The sequence below is a fragment of the Phalacrocorax aristotelis genome, chromosome 8, assembly GCF_949628215.1.
Source record: "Phalacrocorax aristotelis chromosome 8, bGulAri2.1, whole genome shotgun sequence".
Taxonomy (NCBI): Eukaryota; Metazoa; Chordata; class Aves; order Suliformes; family Phalacrocoracidae; genus Phalacrocorax; species Phalacrocorax aristotelis.
The window spans coordinates 3,266,572-3,285,022 of NC_134283.1; the positions used below are offsets into that span (position 1 = coordinate 3,266,572).

General features: G+C 51.5%; 1 long non-coding RNA gene across 2 annotated transcripts in view; it reads left to right on the forward strand.

Moving 5' to 3' along the window:
* Positions 1–2,274: 2,274 nt before the first annotated feature.
* Positions 2,275–18,451, forward strand: part of LOC142060890 (uncharacterized) — a 34,731-nt gene continuing 18,554 nt past the window's right edge. Inside the window, exons 1-2 of one of the 2 annotated variants that reach the window (XR_012661967.1) lie at positions 2,275–2,819; positions 13,495–13,598. This is a non-coding gene — a long non-coding RNA (uncharacterized LOC142060890). The remainder of the gene's footprint in view (positions 2,820–13,494; positions 13,599–18,451) is intronic. The other variant, XR_012661968.1, reaches the window with a different exon arrangement.

Here is an 18,451-nt window from a genome sequence, read left to right on the forward strand (position 1 = left end):
CAAAGGACAGTATCGCTTCTCAAAGGGCCACTTTTCCCCAGCAGGATGGGGACACTGCCACCGTGCCAGACCACACGCTGCACAGCATCTGCGGACGGGCAATAAAGCAGATCAAAACACAGCACGGCAATCTACAACAGGCAAATGAGCATTAAAAAAAAAAAAATAATAAAAAAAAGCTTTAACTACATGACAGCCTTGTTGAGACCCTGTTCCTGTATTTGCTTAGCTGAGGGCTATCTTTATAAGTCCTTGCTACCAGATGTTCCTGCATTTGCATGTGGGGTGAAGGGAAGGGATGCTCAGCGGGCCCCAGGGGTGCTGGCTCGGTGCTGCAGCCGGATGGCGATTGCCACCCAGTGGCTGTGCGTGCTGCGCTGCTGCTCCGCCTTGCAAACTCCCTAAAAATAAAGCGCCGCTACTGCAAGCGCAGACCTTTTGGCAGCTGAGGCTGTTGCTTTTCTCTTCATTAGCGATGGCAATGCCTGTGGCACAGTCCTTCCGCGCTCGGAGCACTCCTCTTTCACAGCCGTGGTGGTTTGACTGTGTACGGGGGATACAAAACAGCTTTATTTTTTTAAAAGTGCAAGTTGCTGCTGAGCAGCTGGGTTAGCCAAGCCCAGCACTCGAGCAAAATCTGCAGCTCTGCCAGAGCTGAGGGAAGTTTTCTGATATACCTTGGTCTGCATCCGAACCAGGGCACTACTGCAGGCTGGCAGACCCGATCCTCAAACCCCTCACCAGCAGCTCAGCAGGAACCTGGGGGAAACATGCTCCCATCCCCACAGCCCTTTTTTTTTCCCCCCTAAGCTTGTTCCTCAGCTCAGATCATGGCAAACAGCAAGTATGTAGGTAATTTCTGTATCTGTGGCTGCTACAAATTCCCATCACAGAAAACATGATCAGAGACACTCAGGGTCCTGGGCTTAGATGGTTTTCCAGCTAATCCCACCCAGGCTAGGGCTCATTTTCTGCTCTCTCTAACTTTCTGCCTGGAGTGTAAACAGCAAAACATCCACAGCAATCACATTCCTCTGCTTAAGCTCTCCCAGTGATCTTTTCCAGCTCTATTTCATCTTCTGGTATTAATGTAGTCAATAAAGAAAATTACTCCTGTTACCTACAGCAGAGCTAGCTACAACCCACCCCCCAAAACAAGCCTTCCTACCCTTATTTCCATTACCTACACAACAAACAAGTCTCACCTTTATATAGACACCTCCCCAACATGCTTGTTTGACCACAGTCCCTTTCAATTCAGCAGGGTGCCTCTGCTATGGCTAATGAGGCTAATTGGGAGCAGGGGGAAAGGAAGTGCTTTTGCTGCAGTGCTTTGGCTTTTTTTCTGACGCTTCAGTGGTTGGAGCAGGTCATGTACCTTGTAGGCTGTGTAACCTGTGTGCTTGGGCTGTACGTGTTTGCTGAAGGGAGGTGAAAGGGTTGAGCTACTTGGTTGTTCCTTTTTTTTGTCTTATAGCTGCTGCCGGAGCTGTTAGGCCAGCGTATTCTCTGAATTTGGTTTTAAATGTAGACTGCATCTCTTGGAAATGCTTTGAGTAGGCTGTTCCTAAGCTATAGCTGTCTGAGTCTGGGGAGAGCTGTATCAGAGTTAATGGCTGCTAGCAGATTTTCTTTAAGGCTTGCTATTGAGGATCCCAAAGCTGTAGGGAGATGACTATTTCTTCAGAAACCCTTCTGGTGAGCTTAGGCAACAACTGGCAGGGATGCTGCAAGCGCTGAGGAGCATCAGCTGCTCTTGCTCTCCCTTTGCGGCTGGAGATGTAACATTGCTGGTTCCTCCCCATCATGAGCGTCCCTCTCCTTTGCTATGTTCCCTTCCTCGGGCGTTTTCTGCTTAGAAAATCCCATTAGGCTGCCGTACAAGGAGAGAAGTGCCTGTGTTCACTGATAAATAGCGCTGCAGCGTGTTTGTGTCCCGGCAGCTGGTGGAGCTGGGCGTTGCAATGAGCTCCCTTCCCTGCTCCATCACACAGGTAGTGAGACCAGCCCCGCGAGGGCTGCTCAGTGACCACCTCAAGGCACTGTTTATTGCTGATGTCCTCTTTTACCAAAGCAAACTTTGGAAAATGAACAGGACTATTTATTTCTTAAGGGGAATGTGGGAGGACCCAGGTACTGGGTGTCCAGAGCCAGAAGACCCACTTCTGCTCTAAGCCCCTAGACCAAACCCTGATGTCAGCTGTGCCATAGCAGTTCTGGGGAGGGTCTAAGCAAACCTCTGGTTAGGAAGAAATTCTTTTCTTAGTCATGCTTCCAAGACACAAGGTTTATCCTAAAAACTTCTTAGCTGCCTGCTTGCAGGAATCACCTGGTGTCTTTGCAAGGGGAAAAATCCCGGTGCTGGTTGTTCCATCACTAATTGCAGACTAATCCCGGTGCTGGTTGTTCCAGCACTAATTGCAGGCTGGCTGTGAAGCTGCTTTGGCACCTGAAGGCACCACTGCAGAAGTATTTCCATACGTAAAGCCCTGTCCCCTGCAGCAGAGCTCATCCCCTCCTGCAGGAAAGCATTCGTGGGAACTGCTCAGCCACTGCCAAACCTTCTCTTGGTGCAAAACTTCTTCCCTGTTGCTCCTTCGTGTCAGCATTTAGTTTATATTTTGTTCATCTGAAAAAAAAAAAAAAAAAAAAAAGCAGCGGCCTCCAAACCATTTCCTCTTTCTGCGAGACGCGCTGCTGAGCCAGGAGACAAACACAGCTTGTGGGGTTTGACAAACTCTGACTGTGCATCTCCCTCGGGTTGGGTTTAGTGGGGGTGAAATCCTGCTGCACTGAAAGCCAGAGCATCGGTGCGGAAGGTAAGAGCCCATGGGTGCTTGGCTGTGCTGGCTGCACTGCGGGGGAGATCTGCCCTGGGCTCTCCTGGGGGGTTGGTGGGGTCAGGGACCTTCCTACGAGCATCTCTTGTGGGCTTGGTTGTCCCAGGGATGTGAATGCTCTTTGGTGGCTCCAGAGGGAGCCCAGGGTAACTTGCATGGGCTGCAGGGCAAATAGGACCAAATCCCAACTGCCGTGTCCATAGCTTGGAGGGATGAAGGTGAGGTTATAGCAAAGGAAGCCTTAGACCAGAGGTAGACTTCTGCTGGTGTGCCTGCCTAAATTGGGACCAAAGCAGGCAAAGACTGGTCTGTGCACTCACACACAGCCACAGATAAACCGCGGTGGAGGCCTTCATCTGCAGCAGGGTTAGATCTCACTGGAACCCAATCATGGGATGCAGCCCATGATTGTTATGAAAAAGAGCTCCTTTGTGAAACCTCTGTGCCAAAACACACAACAGTGCTTGAAGTAGAGAATGAGTGAGTTGTGGCCGAAGCTGGGTGAAAAGAGGTAGAAAAAGTGGAGGGAGAAGGTTATGGAGGCATCAAACTCAGCTTGGGTATGTATCTTCAGACATATCTTCCAAAAAAGGCTGCCAAAAGCTTTCTGGGCACACAGCTGGCTGAAAATAGGATGGACCAGGTACCTCAGATGATCTTTTCTGATGCCCGTGCGCAGGAAGGCAGCCTTGCACATTGTATGCAAGAGGGTAAGGATGTGGCATCCTGGCCCCATCGCTAGATTTTCCTTCTTGCAGGGACAACATCCCACTCCCAATTGATTGGTAGGACCAGTGCATGCTTGATGCCAACTCCTGTGGTTGCTCCTTTCTCCAGGAGCTATCTGAGCCTGGGAGACCGTCCCTGCTGCTCTACTGGAAAGTGTGGGCAAGGTGCAAGCCCAGAGCAAGCTACACGTAAGCTTGCGAGGTCAGATACCTGCATGATCGCGGCTAATGCAGCACAGGTCTCACAACAAGGGCGTCCCGATGCGTCAAGACTTGGGATCTAAGAAGTGGAGAAGAAGGGGTTGAGGTGGGGAGAGCCCCGAAGGCTCTCCAAGGGGAGGGTTTGGGGCAGGGTTGGAGCTGGGGAGCTCCTCTCCGCCCATGGCAGGGGGATAGCTTCATGAGGCTAAAGCTAGCTTCCCAAAAACCCTGGAGGTCTCACGGGAAAGCTGCAGTGGGAGGAAGTGAGCGTGGCTGCGGGTTTGCATCAGAAGTCCTGGCCTATCCTCTCTCCCTGGGGATGTGGCTCCTGCAGACTCTGGTGCTCCAGGGCCCGGGATGCCAACTGGTTCAAGGAACCGATCCTGCCAAAAATAACCTTTCTGAAAAGACCAATGACTAGTTTTTTTGGCTGGACTAACTCCCCAGGGTGGCTCAGAGCAGGCACATGGTGGGAATGTGCTGCAGAAGGGCTCTGTTGCAGCCCAAATTCAACCGAAAAGCCTTGAACTGCCAAGAAACTCATCTGAAGAAGCTGGCTTTCCTTTTTTGCTGTGTTTTGTTCCAAAAACCTCTTCTAGGTCTGTACCTAGAGCTGGGTAGAGACCAGCTGTCTTTAGCTGGGAAGGCAAGGGGATGCATGGAGGCACGGAGCAAGCCCTGCTTTGGGTCATGTGCTCGAGTTCCTCCTGGAACAAATCTCCTCTTTTTAGACCCCAAATTAAACTGGCCCTTCGTTCAGGGAAAGAAATCCCTTCACAGCTGGGAGACTTTGAATCTGAATCCCCCTTTGAATTTTCTGAGCCATTTATATTAAGCAGTGCTCGTAACAGATGGATGCTTAAACACAGTGATTTAGGTGAATATTGTATTAGAATGCCTTGGGAGCCAGAAAACACAGTTTCCGTGGAAGTTCCTCACTGAAATTAAATCATATTTTCCCATTTATTGTTGCCGATTAACAGCACGATATTTAGGATGCTTAATATGCACCAAGTGATACCTTTTGGCAACCGGCGAGTTTGCGGGAAGGAGCAGTAAGTCGAGAGGAGCTCTGCTGTGCTCTTTGCCTGGAGTTAAGCTTTGGGCGACCTCCTGTCTCTCTAGATAAATAGCTGTCATTAAATAAGGTCAGCTCCTAACGACCTCTCTCAGGGCTCCGCTAATTCAGCTATTTCTGCACTCTTTCGGGAGAGCGCCGAGCGTGTTTTAGCATCTCGGGTTTTTAGCAAAACGCAGCCGCTGGAGCACGCGGAGCGCGTCAGGAGCTGTTTGAAGGCGCTGGGCATCGCAAAAGAACCACCTGAATTAGCAGCCCGTGCTAGGCAGCCGTGCTGGGAGGGATTTTGCGCAGAACTCAGCTGGAAGAGGCATTGCCCTGGCAGCTGAGCAGCAAAAATGTCACCCTGAGTGCTAACGAGAAAGCAGAAACACAGCTTTTTCCCCTAAATCAGGCTAGAGAAGGCACCCTGGGGTTTCAAAATCAAACTTTTTCTCAAACTTCCTTAAAAATTTAACTTATTCCTTCGCTAGGCTCTTCTTTCCCTAAGGCGAGAGAGGAAGTGGAACCATCTACCCATATCGATTTTTTAAAGTATTTGGTTTTATTCCAGACTATTTTACAAAGCTTCAGAAAACCACAGTATTTAGATGCAAAGCTGAATGTTTAAGAGAGGGCTTTTGGATCAGGTCTCTGTAACACTTTATCCTTCTTGCTGGTCTATCTGTCTATCCTGTAATCATTAAATGGCTATATAACAAGTTGCCCAGCCAAGCAGGTATTTTTCTAAATACCATAATGCAGTGATTATGCTGTCTTTTAAAAATCGTTCCCTTGGTTTTGAAAACCGATTAAGAATGGCGGCATTTATATTTCACTTCTAGATATAACGACACTGTATTTTGTATATTCATACTCCTTCACATAAAACCTGCGCATGTATATAGTAAGAATGAATAATATTCTTCACAAATATGTGAAGCTTTTAAAGCATTAATGTCCCAGCTAAAACCCATACAAATTAAATTGTTTTGGAGAAGAAATGAAGGCAAAAGCCTGAATTCTCTGCTTTTCTGCCGGTGCTACCCTCTTTAAATGGCCAGTTACGCACTTCTCGGCGGCTCCACGGTTATCTCTTCCTACAGAAAGTCCTGATGCAGTGGGAAGATGCATTTATCAGTGCTGTTCCTCCATTCAGGCCTGCCCTGGCTTGCTGTTAGCACGCGGTTTTACTGCCCAGGTGTAACGGGTGCATCGCTTTATTATGCATTTAGGGGAGCCGCTATTTTCTGTGCTGGTATAACTCACATCTGACCGATGCTTAGCGTAAACTGGATGGCACGGTGGTTTAAAGTCCTGCTTTAATCCACACAGGACTGATTCCCAGTGATTTTTCTCCGAGCAGTAGGAGAGTGGAAGGAAACAGTGGTATGAGATTGGACCGAGACAGGACTCAGCTAAACCCAGATTTCTCCGCAGAGGGTCTGCAGTGGCTGGAGGAAGGTCACTGGGAGAGCAATGCCCGCATATGCCAGCCTTTGGGAATGGGGGGGGTTAACCTGGGAGGGAGACTCGATTTTGGGGAGGCAAGGGCAACTGCACACCACTCCCCAAAATAGTGCTGGACCAAGTCCAGCTCTCCTTTAGACTCTCCACGGCTGATGCCAAAGTCTCTCTCCGTCCTGGTGAGCGCCGAGGAGGTTCAGATCCGGGCTGATCCGAGGCAGCTCCGAGGGAAATATCTTGCACATTGGCAGTAGCACAGAATCTCCCAAGGCTGCTTCATGCCGCCTCTCCAGGCAGCCTGGAAAGCTCTGGCTGCCCAGAGACATCCTCATCCAGCTTCTCTTGGAGACTGCCTCCCTCTAGTGAGAGCCACAGCGACCCACACGCCGGCCCTGGCCTTCCTCCCGGGTGCTGTGCAGCACGCATGGAGGGTGCTGCGTGCATCTTGCATCCCGTGTGTGTTCATCGAGGGTGCTGTGCTGCACCTGTCGAGTGTGCTGCATGCATCGAGGGTGCTGGAATGTCTCAGGTGCTGTGCTGCGTGCACTGAGGGTGCTGCACTGCATGTGTCCAGGGTGCTGCATTCATCCTGAATGCTGTGTGTGGCTTGGATACTGTCCTGCACACGCTGAGGGTGTTGTGCATGCCTCGGATGCTGTGCTGCACGCATGGAGGGTGCTGCATGTGCCTTGGGTGCTGTGAATGTCTCGGATGCTGTGCTGCATGCATGGAGGGTGCTGCATGTGCCTTGGGTGCTGTGAATGCCTCGGATGCTGTGCTGCATGCATGGAGGGTGCTGCATGTGCCTTGGGTGCTGTGCATGCCTCGGATGCTGTGCTGCACGCATGGAGGGTGCTGCATGTGCCTTGGGTGCTGTGAATGTCTCAGATGCTGTGCTGCACGCATGGAGGGTGCTGCATGTGCCTTGGGTGCTGTGAATGTCTCAGATGCTGTGCTGCACGCATGGAGGGTGCTGCATGTGCCTTGGGTGCTGTGAATGCCTCGGATGCTGTGCTGCACGCATGGAGGGTGCTGCATGTGTCTTGGGTGCTGTGAATGTCTCAGGTGCTGTACTGCATGCATGGAGGGTGCTGCATGTGTCTTGGGTGCTGTGAATGTCTCAGATGCTGTGCTGCATGCATGGAGGGTGCTGCATGCGCCTTGGGTGCTGTGAATGTCTCAGATGCTGTGCTGCATGCATGGAGGGTGCTGCATGTGCCTTGGGTGCTGTGAATGTCTCAGATGCTGTGCTGCACGCATCTCAGGTGCTGTGCATGTATCTCGGACGCATGTCTTGGATATTGCATAGGCCTTGAGTGCTATGCATGTCATGGGTGCTAGATTAACCGGAGCCCCTGAGCTGAGTGTGTGGCAGCTTCATGCTGCGTGGTGCTGCCCAGGGAGCAGCGGCGATGCCCGAGACAGGAGGGTGGAGTGGCACAGACAATTCCTGATCTGGCATGAGATCTGCAAGTACACAGATGAACAGGCAGCTGTGAACCAGCAGCCTGAATTTATACTGAATTGGTGCTTTGTGTCAAGTGGCTGCTGTGTTTTTAATCTAATCCTAGCGCCCCCAGGCAGGATTTGTTGTGCTGCTGGATTTTTCATTTGCCAGCAAGGGTATGATTTCATCAAATGAGCTGTATAATTTCACCACATCCTCAAGGGCTTGCCTGCAGCTTAGCTCCTCCAGGCTGCCCTTAGCAACCAGCGCAGGCAAAACGGAGCTACGCCGCCAAAGGGGACTTTCCCACCCGCAGGAGCATCCCCCCGCAGCGATGCGTGGCAGCGCGTGAGCATGTGGCACTCCTGCCCTTGCCCTCTGCCTTGTTAGAGCAGAGCCTCTGCTCCTGGCACGGCCGTAGCCGTTGGCTCCAAAGGATTTGGATGCCATCCTAAATCGGTAGCAGGCAGCAGCTCTCGCCGGGGGACGCGCAGGAAAATGGTGTGAGCTGCGTGGCTGGAGGCAAGCAGGGCGGCGAGCTACGAGCATCCTCAGCTTGTCTGGGCTGACCTGCAGGCTCTTGACCCTGCTGTGAGGGTGGGAGGAGGGGGGAATATTTATTGCCCCAGCAGCAAGGATGATGGTTCATGTTTTTTCCAGCCAGAGGAGTTAAGGCTGCTGCAGAGCTCTCAGGGAGGCGTATTGCACACAGAGCTGGAGGGACAGGGGAAAGCAAGATCAGCTGTTCCCTCACTCCTCCTTGCAAATAGGTTAATTCCCTTCCCACACAACCAGAGACCCTCGGGCAGCCGGCGTGCCGCAAATCACAGCGGCGACGGGGGCTTGCTCAGGAGCTGCAGCAGGGTCAGTGCCGCTGACATGCAAGCTGCAAATCTTCCAGGTGGGGAACACATGCAAGCATGGCAAGCAAGAGCAGCGAGAGGGCTTATTTCCAAGCCCTTCTGCCTTGGCAGCTGATGGGGTTTCAACAGGGAAATGTTGTTTTCAATGCCTGAAGTGAAAGGTGGCAGGTTTATGTCGGGGATGAGCGTGGCAGCGGCTGGCAGCTGCGGAGTCCCCAAGCGACAGAGGAGCGAGAGATCACCCACAGGCAAGAAATCTGGGGAACGGCAGCAGACTGCAGTGTCTGTTTTGATCACACTTAGAGAATGAGCAGGATTTATTGCATGGAAGGCAAAAAATAAATGAGCTGAATGTGCTAGAAAAATGGAGTCTGGAGAGAAGTACATGCCAAGCAGTAATGCTTCAGGGTATATGTGTGTAATTTGGCCAGTTAGTGAGAAAATCAATATTGTGGGCCAAGATCAGAATGCAGCTTTTCTGGACTTTGAGGCTCCCTCCAGATTTGGGCCTATGTCTGTTTTGCTTCTGCCCTATGTTGATAAAGGCTGAATATCGATGCTTTTGGGGCTACCAGTTAAGGGGAAGAGCTCACAGGCACTGGAGCCAAATTGATTTTCCTTAAGGAGACCTGCTTGGAAGTCACCAGCACAGAAAGTCTGGCTCTGCTGGGTCACAGGAGCCAGCCTGCATTGATATCTGCGTGTGCCCCACCAAAAAGATCTATTAATAATAACCACATCCACATCCCAGGGGCAGGTTTCCCCTCCCGGCCCACATCTCCCTGCTCATCTGCTCCCCAGGCTACCTCCCAGCCCCAAGACGGGATCAACCAGGGCTTTGATTTCAAAGCCTGCTTTTTTTTTTTTTTTTTCTTTCTTTTCCTCCTTTTTTCTCTTGTTTTACTTCGCCCTCCTGCTAAATTTCTTCCCTCCTTGAAGATACATATCTTCTCCTCCCTGCTTTTGGGCTTTTTATATAGCACCTATTAGCCTGCTACCTACGTGTCGATGAGGGGGAGCACAGATGTGCCACAGGTCCCAGCCTCCCTCTGACCCCCCTCCACTAAATCCCCCAGGACTCGAGAGGTCTGGAAAGCCGATAGCTACAGTTCCCCTGGGTGCCATATAACAGCAAGGGGCTGTTTCCACCAAAGGGTCCCTGACACACAGCCCAGCCCATACATCAGCTGGGGGACTTTGATTCAGATAGTGATCTGCATAGGGCTCGCCTTCAATCGAGGGCGAGGGATGGGGTTTATGACTCCAGTTTCCCCCAGACGATTGCCCATCGGCATCAGAGGGAATGGCATCGGCTGTTATCAGGACTCAGAGCCATGGTATGGAATAATGGGGTCTTCTCCTGCGGGGGGGGGGGGGGGGGGAGATGAGGGGTGCAGGGAAATCGGGGCAGGTTTCTCCTTGTCTCTCCAAGAAAGTGGTAACTGAGCCTGACCCACTCCTAAACCAAGAGCGGAGATTCCCTGTGACCCATTTTGTTTAAAATTAGAGAATAGCTGGGGAAATAGGAGTGGAAAAAAATGTGTAAAGGCTGTATTTGAGCACACGGTACTCCTCCTACCCTCCCTCCCCTGCCCTCAGACCGGACAGACTCCAGCAGCCGTGCCCGGTACCTGCGCTTTTGCCTGCAGGGCAAAACTGGGGCAAGGAAGAAATAGGGAGAAATCGGCCACTTTCTGAGAAAAGGCAGCGTTACACCACGCGGGTGCAAATACCTGCAGTGCTAGTCTGTACGCTGGATACTAACTGCACCTCCTGAAGGATTAATGGGGTTGGAGGCAGGGAGCTTCTGTTTGCCATGTTTTACAGTGCCCACTGCCTTGCCCCAAGGTGCTCCCCTCGTGCCAAGGCTAGCTTCAGCCCTGCAGCTGGTTTTGGGGTGTGCAGCCAAAAATACACCCCCAGGGCAGTGGCTGTTTGCACCTATTCCCCTGCTGCACGCCCAGACCCCTCTGGGTGCATTAGAGACGGGCTTGGTTGCATTTTGGCTTGCTTGCTTTCTTCTCACTGGAACTAAATCTTCAGCCAAATCTGGGATCAGATTTATAGGAGGGGGTGTCACCCCAACTTTCTGGGATCAGAGATGCGCTGGCGCAGCTCAGGGAGCATCTCCAGGTACGGGGCTGAGCAGCTGCAAAGCCGTGTTGCAGGAGCTGCTGCTCATCCCTACCAGCAGCCCCGAGCCCTCCTCTGCCGAGTGGTAGCCAGCCGCGTTCCCAAAGAGTATCTGCTGTTGTTGCATTAATTACAGTAATCTAATGGGAAATGTAAACAGGAAAGCTCCGGGGGGAGATAAGGGGCACAGGGACGCGAGGCAGGGGCTGACAAGCTCCCTCTGGCGCGAGGAATGGAGTTCAGAGGAAAGTTCACTTTTCAGCTAGCGGCTGGCTGCTGCTCAAAGGCGTTAATTGGGGCGGCCAGATAGCAACTGGGACAGTGTCCCCGGCCATTTCCCCTTTCGGTGACAATCGCATTCCTGAGGCTTGAAGTTCAGCTGCAGAGACCTGACGCCTTCGGTGCATGAAGGGGCTGGGGCACTGCGTTGCTGTGAGAGAGATTATTGGGTTGTGTTTTTTTTTAATCAGCCGGGTTTTAATCCCACCCAAGCGGAGCAGCACTGCTCTGCTGCCAGCTGGCCAAGGAAAGGCTGAGGTGGATGGAGATGGCTCTCCCCTGGGTCTTTCTCAGTGCAAGGTGTCAGAGATGGGTGCATCAGATGGGCAGGACCAGCGAACTCGGTGTTTGGGCTTTAAACCTCTCACCCCGCTTCATCTAGAGCAGAAACCAGCCTGCAAAAGCTGCTGCATCGATGTGCTGGAAGCGCCTGGGTGAAGCAGGGTTTCCTGCGTGCCGCACGGTGCCTGGCAGGTGCCTGCGTCCTGGCCCTGGGCTGTCCATCTGCCCGTCAGCCCTTGCCCTGCTCCTGTCAGCCCCACCAGCACCTTCTGGTTCTGCCTCTTGAGTTTGGATCCAGGGAAAGAGGATACAGGCTTGGGCGCGGAAGGAAAGAGGGTGATGATAAAGAAGCTCCTTCTCCTTTTATTCCACCTTCCCTTTTTATTTTATTCTCCTTTAATTCTCATTTTCATGTCCACAGATTGGTTTCTTTGGCACTTCCCCCTCTTCGGGACTCCAGCTTCCCCTTCTCCCCCACTGTCCTTGCAAACGCTGTGCCTGAGGGAGCAGTGCGCTATAGGTGCCTCATTTTTATGCTTGGAACAACAGCATCCACCACTGTTGAGCACCCGAAAAAGCTCTTTCTTAGCAGTTATCTTCCCAGCGTGCCAGAGATTTCCAGCTCTGATCCTGCCTGGAAAGCAGGAGCTCCGTGCAGTGAAGCTGGAGGACCCCAGGAGCACCTTCTCCCTGGGGAAGGTGTGAAGGCAGGCACCCAGCTCATGGCTGGGAGCTCCTGAGGCTGCAGTAACCCTTATGCATTGCTGGGGCTGCTTTGCCCCTATAGCCATAGGGTCTATCAGGGCAGGGTCCCCAGAACCTGCACCCCCTGGGGCGCTGGGGCCACACAGCGCTGCTGAGCTCCCCGGTGCTCACGTATCATCTCACCTCTCAGCAGAGACTTTTCTTGGCCATTTTAAAACTGGGAGGGGGCAGATCCCAGTTTTCATCCCTGAGACCTCTCTTTTCCTGAATTTTTTTCTCTTGACCAAATCAGAAGGAAACTTTTTTTTTTGATCTCAGCTCATTTCTCAGCGATGAGATTTTTTCTTCCCTGGCCACGTTTAGTCTGGGTAGGTGTGTGGGGGGGGAAGGGAGGCAGATGAAATTACTGTTTATGTCACCTCCTTTGGCATTAAAGCAGCAAGTGGGGAACGTTCAAGCTGCCAAAGCCAGTTATTTGTACTAAATCCAGTTTCTACAATAAGAAAATACACTCCATTGCATCCCTCACTCCTGCTGCTGGATGCTCCCAGCTCATTGCACGCAGCACCCAGGGGGATCTGGCCCTTAAAGAGCAGGAATCCAGGACAAAAATCCTTCCAAAATACCTGTGGCTGGAAGCCAATGACCTGAAACACAGCAAAACCCGGTGCCGATGCTGAGAAAGCTTCCGCTTGCCTTTGCATTCAGCTTGCACGAAATCTGTGTTCAGTGGATTTGCATCGCGAGGTTGTGACGGGAGCAAGGAGCTGCTGGGGATGGCGGGCTGGGATGCCACGTCCGCCCCCGTGTGCTGGCCCCAGGGCTCCTGCTTGGGTCTGCGTGAGCAGGTCTGGCTGCCCTGTGGCTCTGCTTCCCTGTTCTTGTTCTGGGAAGGATGACCTGAAAATGAAACAGGGCAAATCGTGGTGTCGCTCGGGGCTTCAGCCAGAAACCAGAGCCAGCCTGAGGTGGAGTGAGACCCGGCTTGTGGGCACTTACTGGGCATGCTGTGACCCCAGTCTTAGCTGAAAATAGAGAAACCTGGTGAGCAGGTGACCCCCCCAGAAGGTGGTATCAGCTGCATTTGGTCCTTAATTTTCTGTGATGAGCTCAAGGGGAGACGTTCTCAATACGGACTGATGGGTGGGAGGAGGGAGATGTGGGACAGCGCTGGTGGGGGGGTTTCTTCTACTACCTGCAGTCATCATTGCTGAGCTGCTAGCTAAACCCCAAAACTGATGGGTGAGAACACAAGAGATGCCGCAAAGACAAGAAAAAGTGCAGTACTGCCACCCAGTTTCCTCAGCTTGGGTGAAAATCCCCTCTCCTTGCAAACCTTGGTGTATATTTTTTTGCAGCCTCTCCACCAGAAGCATCCAGGAGCAGGGCGGCGATAGGGGCAGGCACGTAGGTGGAGCTGGAAACCCTCCACGGGTGGAATGGCCCCACTACCTGCGTGCGTGGGTGACTTGAGCGAGGTGTTGTTTTGCAGAGGTTGCATGCCAGGCCGGCGATGGAGACCCTGCCAAGACAAATGGCCATGCTTCCTACAAAGAAAAAGAATTTCTGAATTTCTTTGGAGTGGCCAAGCAGAAGGTAGACTTGCTCCAGGGCAGGTCTTGCTTTTGTAGAAGTGTTTCTGGGAGGGAAAAGTGAAAAAAACCCAACAGGGCGGGCTTTGCGAGATGCTGCAGTGCTGTGCCAGAAGTGTGGGGACCAGGGGCGGCTTGCTGGATCTGCTCCAAAATGCAGCTTTACTATTGAGAGGAAATATATGTACACGCACGCTTATAGGCGCGTATATTATCTGTGTCTGTCTGTGTAACTACGAGGTGTGGTCATGTTTCATTTCTCCAGAATTTGGCAAAATAGACCAGAATTGAGAACGAAACTCCAAGAATGCATATTTACAAATGAGCTTTCATTTTTGCCTTAGGGAGCGGAGGTTTGCTGGGGCTCAGCGAAGATGCGTGAGCCGAGGCCGAAGGGCGGTGGGCTTGTGCAGTGTCGTGCACGGGGTCTCGGCTGCCTGGAGCAACCTCCTGCGTCCTTCCCAGGCTCCACCTCATGGGGCAGCCCCCCGTGTTACGTTACACGTGGTGGTGGTGGTCCCACCGGCTTTGCGTCACCATCCCATCCCGATAATCCTATCATCAGAGCAAATAATGAAAGCAGAGCCCGTGGCATAGGTGTAATGAGACCAGCTCAGCAGGGCTCTGCTCGAGGGTGAAGAGCAACCCTTGATGATTAAAATTAGTGGGAGCATAACCAAGACGTCTACAGTCCTCGCTCTGGCTTTCCTACCTGCCCAGAACAGACATTATTTATTTGAACAGGAGGTCTTGCAACTGGAGATTTCTTGTAACTGATATTTAGGATTTTTTGGGGGCAGAGTTAAATACGGAGAAGAAATGGCTGGAAACAGGCTGTGCATGCTCTAAGGGAAATGAGTCATGCTTGGAGGCAAAAGCCCCTTCCCTGGGGCCTGTGAATGTCCCCAGCATCTCTCAGAGATCCTTGTTACATCCTCCCTTGGTCTGAAAACCAAGCGTCATGACCGGAGTGGATTATAATTTAGTGCCTTTGTTGGAGGAAATTATTTTGCTCAAACAAGATAAATTTAGATTTTTATTCTCAGCCATTTTTCTTTGCAGGCAGGTTTTGTTTCTCTTTCTGAGGATGTCTTTGTCTTTTCCATTTGGAAAGGAAGAAAAAATTCCTCCTGGTGGCCTTGGCAAACCATTTTCCTCTTGCTGCCCCCCACCCCCAGCCTGACCGCGTTGCAGAAATTGTGCGCGTCTCTTGTCAAAGTCTAGATTAAATTAATTTTATGGATTTTAAAGATGGTGGAGGTGGCGAGAATCTGCTCCCCTCCCTGCCTTTTGTGGGCATCCACAGCGCCTCTGCTGCTAAGGCTGTTGCTTTGACTTCATCTGGATTTATATCGGTGTCATTGAGAGCGTAACGCGGCTCTGAACCTCTTTGAACTCTGTTGTTTAGAGGACAAGGAAAGCGTGTAAACCCAGCTATTAAAAAGGCTCTCTTCTAGTGCTGGTCAATTTAAAATACATCTGGAACAATAAAAGGAGTGACCGTGCCAGCGCCGCGCTCGCCGAGCCATCACCCCATCGTCCTGCCGGCCGCAGACCTCGCTGCTGCCTCTGCCTTGTTTTCCTGGCTTTCAAGTTGTCTTCTTTATAACGAGAGAAAAGCGACGCGTCTGCCAGTCTGCTCTGAAATGCGAGGTTCCCAGAAGGTGAATTTGTGAATGGTTGGCTGGTCATTATGTGCCTCAGGGCCATCATTTTTTTTTTTCTACGCCAGTTGAGGGAGGAAGTTTGCAGGATGTTATCAGCATCCTGTTGCTGTGACCTGCTGAGCAATAGCATGTAAATATGTCTCCCCTTCACCACACCCCAGTGTCAACCTTTTGGCTCCTGTCTGCTGGCCATGTTCTGCAAGATTAATGTGTTTTTCAACTGTGGGCAGGACCATATAGCTAAAAGGGATGGATTGTTGTTTTTTTTCTTGGGCGTTTTTTACCGATTTCCCAATATTCAGTGCTATAAAGCATTTCTGGCAACGTTTCTGGAGGGTGTTAATGAGGCCACTTCTGGCACGGTGCGGGCATCTCGCCGTGGGACATCGAGCAAACATGGTCAAGGTGCCTGACGTGTCCATGCTTTGCAAGGAAGGCGGGGAGGGGTTTTGGCTTTCTGGTTAGTCACTGATTGGAGAGCACCAACAAAAAACCCCCCACAAAACCACAAAAGAGAATTAAATCAGGAATTATTCTCTTTGCCTTGAGTGAGAACAAATGTTTGCTTTTTAGCTATTTGAGGGGTTTTTCTCCGGAGCAGTCAGTAATGCACAGCTTGGTCGGTCCATGTGCCGTGTTTTCACCAGAAGTCATTATATTGGCCATTATCCACCTAATTCTGTGTTCCCTGTCGCCGGAGCTAGCCAAGCAGAGCAGCTTTCCACTGGAAATTGCTTTTGCACAATCTAATCCTTTGCAGGAAATGCCTTCGTTTCACTGAAAAATGTTGGGAGAAGAATATGAAAGAGATACCCGTTTAAGCCTTCTCATTTCATATTGATGTTCATGTAATTCTAGAATCACACAGTACCTCTAATATTAGCATAATATTTCAATTGCTCTGGAACAAAACATTCCAATGGTTCCTTATATATATATTTAGGCATTCTTGTTCCAAGGGGAAAAAGAGAAGAAAGTGAAGTGCCAACTGCTCAGGCTGCCTCAGGGTGAAAACAAAACTCAGAATCTCCTCTCAGAAGACCTTTTTTGCTCTCTCTCACCCCATCCCTCAGCCCATCCCTCCACGTTGCTGGCCTTGGAGCACCATCTTTGAAGAGCTAGACCCATAAGCTTGGCTCCCCTCCAGGAGCGTCCCACGGGGATGTGCAGCACCCGGGTTCTGACAGCCTGAGCTTGGGAAGATGAGGGAAATTCACTGTCCTGGTGCAGCAGTGGTGTCTGGGCTTGACTCGTCCCTCCCACCACCCCTCACTGCTTCCAGATGTGGTACCCAGTTTGAGTGGGGTTTAATGGAAGGATGGAGATTTTGGAGACCAGAGGTTCTTGTGCATTTTTGGAAGTGGGTGAGTGGGTAGAGAAGAGCATCGCCTTTACCTCCTGCGTAGGGAGCTGGGCTGAGCACAACCCCCACGAGACACGAGAGACCCTGCAGGGGAAAGAGAATTGTGAACAGCTCAGTGTGGAAAAGGCTTTGCCCAAAATATGGATCATGCTAGCCACCAGAGAAGCCGGCTGTGAGCCTGAAAGCCACGGACAGCCATGCTTCATTGGTTTCCCAGCTTGCAGGGCTACTGATGCCTTGCAGTGTGGTTTCTGAACTCCTCGGATGTACCATCCCAAGTGGGCTGAGAGAGTTGAAGGCTAGGACTGAATTAGGGGTGGGTATCATATGATTGTCCTACTCCTTGCTTTGTTGGAGACAATATTGGTGTATATGTTCTCAACCAGTCCAGCTTCGACCCTGTTTTTGAGGGTTTCTGCTTGCTGGACCCTGCTGCCCCATAAAAGCCAGGTGGCCCTGGCACAGAGGCAGAGCTTCAAGCAATTTGGTAGATGCCACCGCTGAAAATTTGGCTGCTCAGTAGTGCCTTGTCTCATGATGCTCCTGGGGCTCCTGGCTGCAGCTTGTCCGTGGGTCCTGCTGCATCTGTCCTGCCCAGGCTTCCCCATGTCCTCTCCCTGATCTCAGGCTCCCAGCTCTGCTCCTCTCCCCCGGCAGCTGTCCACTCATTGAGAAATTACTCCCCAAGGCTGCTTGGGAATACAAATGAGCATGCAATAGAAACAATAAATTACATCGACTGTCGCGGGTCCTGCCAGGAGTTGCAATATGTGAGGCCGGTTCAAACAGTATTAATTCAACACGCTGACAGAGAAGCTGCTGGAGTTATTGTTATCTCGGTGCCTTGATGGGGCTGTCACCTCCATGCCAGCTGTCTGGGTGACACATGCGTTTAAGGATACTTCCTCGGGAGGGATTTGTTGTTGTCCCTCCTCAATGCAGGTTTGCTTTGCAAATGAAAAACTGCTGGGGACGTGGGTGAGGCTTACAGAGCAGCCCTGGAAATCAGGTCCTCCTTTCCTGGCTCCTGCTAAAGGGATTCTCATGGGACCAGCCAAGACCTCCAAGGAGCAATGGTCATCAGGCAAGGCGTATCAGCCATCCTCCTATGTGCTGGCTTGGGATTTAGGCTTTTTAACCCCATGTATGTGCTCAGCGTGAGCTCATGGGGCAGAGTTGGGGTCTGGGTGGTGAGTGCATCAAGGGCTGGAGGCTTTGACGTAGCTGAGGTCAAGCAGAACAACTGGAGCTGCTCTTGGCCCCTGGAGAAGCCAGCGTCAACTTTTAGCATCCTGAGGATGCTCGGTGGTGCGCCAGCTGGATGCCCCAAGGTTGTGACATCGTTTGTCTAGAGCTCTTCCTATCCCCAGCAGAACAAGCTGGTGTTTGTTGCAAAAGCAGCCTCCAGCAGGAATAATTCTGATTTAAGGTCCTGTGCGAGCAGATCCTCTCTTAGGGCTCTTCAGGGAAAGGACACTTCTAACCCCATTTCTATTCAGTGGCCTATTTTTCATCAGCTCGATGGTAAAGCTGCCTTGGCTGGTCCTTGCTGCCAGCGAGCGGGTTGGTGACGGCTACGCAGCCCTTCGCAGGAGCTGCCAAATAACGTCAACTGTCCCTTTGCACCCTGCGCCTGGGGGATAGTAAATCTGTAGGCAAACATTAGGTCTTCCTGAAAAGCCTGACGTTGCAGGGAGAAAATAAAAAGCTGGAGGGTTTTATTATCTTTCTCCTTATTGTCTTTTTTATTGCCTTTTGGAGTCACCCTGGAGAGCAATCTCCATCCCACATCATGGCCCTGCCAGACTTCCTCTGCTGTTGCTGTGA